The sequence below is a fragment of the Montipora capricornis genome, chromosome 11 (assembly GCF_036669925.1).
Source record: "Montipora capricornis isolate CH-2021 chromosome 11, ASM3666992v2, whole genome shotgun sequence".
NCBI classification, from domain to species: Eukaryota; Metazoa; Cnidaria; class Anthozoa; order Scleractinia; family Acroporidae; genus Montipora; species Montipora capricornis.
The window spans coordinates 32,703,714-32,706,921 of record NC_090893.1 but is presented as its reverse complement, the minus strand read 5'-3'; the positions used below and the strand labels follow the sequence as shown (position 1 = coordinate 32,706,921).

General features: G+C 36.9%; 1 protein-coding gene across 1 annotated transcript in view; it reads left to right on the top strand.

Annotated features, from left to right (window-relative positions):
- Positions 1 to 712: 712 nt before the first annotated feature.
- The window catches only part of LOC138024849 (uncharacterized), a 4,199-nt gene continuing 1,703 nt past the window's right edge, over positions 713 to 3,208 (top strand). Inside the window, exons 1-2 of the mRNA XM_068872040.1 lie at positions 713 to 843; positions 955 to 1,100. The gene's annotated coding sequence lies outside the window, so the exon portion shown is untranslated. The remainder of the gene's footprint in view (positions 844 to 954; positions 1,101 to 3,208) is intronic.

Below are 3,208 nucleotides of genomic sequence, written 5' to 3'. Positions count from 1 at the left end.
TTACTGGGCGACAAAGAAAATTAAATTAAATGTTTTTTAAAAGTAATAATAGAATATCATTCCCCATAATAGAGCATTGTGACTTGGCTTAAGGCAAAGAAACTCTTATGCTTGCGTGCACGATGGGTAATATCGAAATCAGCTTGACCAATCCGATTGCAATATTGTCTTGGGATTAGCGGTTATCAGCGCAAGCTAAGATAAAAAACGATCAACAGCCAACAAGACTACAACCAACCTCACATTCAACATTTCGATTGCAATAAATGTTTTCTCAAATTTTAATAAACTTTAAGCTTTTGTTCCTCGAAAACTTCACTTCATTTCCTGCTACATATTTTCCGACCACTTCCAAGACAACAGGAACGCCACAAAGCAACAATTAAAGGGGGGGAAAAAAATTGTGCTGCACCTGTGGCATGCATTTCAGCACATATTTTGGGGATACATTTCATATCTATAACGTGCACGTGAAATATCAAAATTGGAAGTTTTGACCATTGTGCGCCCAGAAAATGAATTTTTTTCATGTTTTTACTTTGAAATCGTGCCACGTTAGTTTTATGTTAGGATAATTTACCCACATTGTACGTACAACGTGAACCAGAAGAATCGATTTTGAAGGCCTTTTATTCCTAACGTCAGCGTCGTTTATTTTAAACTCCATATTTATGATTGGCAACACTGGCACGAACACAATAACTAGAACAACAGTAATATAATATAAGCTGATAAGCGAGATTTAGTAATCCAAACAGAAAGCAAGAACGCAATACCCGAAGTTGAAAAATGTGTTCTTTATTTTGGTTGCTACAGTATTACAAGAAGAACGTGATTTAAGAGGTGTCATCATTCGCTTTGATTTCTCATTTATTGTTTTTCCAATTACTACGAGTTTTGTGGATGAGTTACCAACAAAAACACTTATCTATACAATATTGAACTTATTTATAGGAAGACAGCTTTGACAGCTTATAATAAATGCTAGAATAGTACCTCAGTCGCTTCACAGTGGATCGGAGGTGTTATTTCAGTCAGCCAATTGAAGGATCGTCTTCCTGGTCTAACTCCCTATCAAACGGTGTAAGTTGTTGGCTGAAGTAAGTTCCAACTTTCTTGCATCCTTGCTTATTACCGTATAGTTATTGTAGATATTGAGGGGATGGTTTTAGAATCGATTAAACTCAGCGACATTACTGAGACAAGGTTCAGTCCCAGATGGTTTAGTTTACACATACACAGTTCTTGATTACGATGCTTCGTGTCAGGGAATTTATGTTAACGTTTTGATAAGTTCTTCTAGATTACCAGAGGGTTGCAAAGAAGTGTTCATGCTAATTTCCTTTCACGTGGAAGTTTAAAAAAATTCACGGTTTAAGCTGGCCTTAAACAAGCTATGTACGCGTCACCAACTGAAAAAGGACAATTTCAAATCTTCTCTTGTTTTTCAGTATAAATTTAACAATGCAGAAGACCGTGTCTGTTCAGAAAGTATAACTAAGTCATACTGAACTGAAGTACTGCCTTTTGATAATCAAGCAATGAGATCAGCCTGAGATCGATTTGCTGTTAAGCGTAAACATACAGAAACGTTTCAGCGTCCTCATAACCCCATTATGATTATTTCTTAAACTTTTTATAGCCGTTTTGTTTCTTTTTCTAGTCTATCATACTAAATATAGAAATAAAAACAAATGAATAAATAAAGGAATGGAAAATTATGCGATAATAGGAGAAAGTGTAACAGTTTTGGAATATTCACGGTGACTTAAATGTCCTGCAATAGTAACATTCTCTAGTACCAAATTCTTGAGCAATATACTTTAAATGGTGTTCTGTCCTAATATGTCCAATTGTAAAGAGACCATACAAAATCCATTACAGTTTTCCGATTACATGACAAATTTTATTAAGGCAACTTTTCTCTTTTATTTGTATTCTGAAAAGCACAAAGCGGTCCCAGTACCCTAAGCTAAGGGAAGTGGTCAAAACTACTACACTCGAACAGGACCCACCAAACCACAAAATAGATGGTGGTGTCTGCCTGCACCCCTCTTGCTTAACGTCAAACGATGGTGTCTATATTGCATAGCCACTCCTCTATCAAGCAGTAAAAAGTTATAGCGAGATTCAAACCTCACTTTTCTTGTTTGTCTAGTAATGCCCACTCTTGCCAGATGAATATTCCTGTGTCAACTCAAATTTAAAAGCCAATAAAATGTTGTCGGTAATGTTCATGTGATAAGTTCGAAGATAGCTGGTGCCTTTGAGAACCCCCCTACCCCAAAGGTGGGTCCTATTCAAGTTTTTCTAGTTTTAACCAGTTCCCTAAGTTAATGAAAGAAAGAAAACAGTTAAAAGGACCTAAAGCTCTAACTTCCTTTCGAGTGACATTTACCCAACCTACTTGTTATAAAAATGTCAAGAGTTGCTCCCCCTATTTTCACAAGGCTGTGTTACAAAAATGTGACTAGCATATTACATGACGAGGAATAGCCCTTTGGGAGAAAAGATAAAGGGCACCCCCGGTGAAATATCTGTTCGGGAGAATCAAACCGTTCTAAGAATTTTGTTTCTACGTTGCCAAACAGCCATAGATTTCTTTGCTAAAGCATCTCCAAAAAGATTCGTAACCACGAGGGAAAAGTAGTCTCTTAAGTTTTCGGAAGAGATATTCTTGCAACTTTTGGCAATGAAAAAGGTCAGTTTGGAATGAGCAAATTGTTCGCTGTGCAGTTCTTAGAACGCAACGTTCACCTAGCAATTTCTGAAATGAAGATATCATTCCCTAAAATTTTCGCACACATCAATTTTCAGGCTAAGATATCCGAACAGATCAAATTGTTCTAGGTGATCAAAACATCTCTTTAGACAGTCTTTATACATTATTACAAGGAGCCTAGAAATGTCCTTCAAAGGCTTTTCGCTTAATTTCTCGTTGGTTGCCCTTAAAAGATCAACATCAGTCCTACAAAAGAATTGCTGACAAACATAACTGGGCGCGCACTTACACGTTGTAAGAGTCTTTAAGCGCACGAGAAAGATGACCTATAGGCTGACGACGGTAGGCGCAACACCAAAATAATATTTGGGTTGAATGCCATATAACAGAAATCACAAAGCTTGGAACAAGCCTTCCAGACAATGCTAGAGAAATCATGTACTTCATTTCCTTCTTTAACGGCTGATCTTGTTCAGTGACACACAT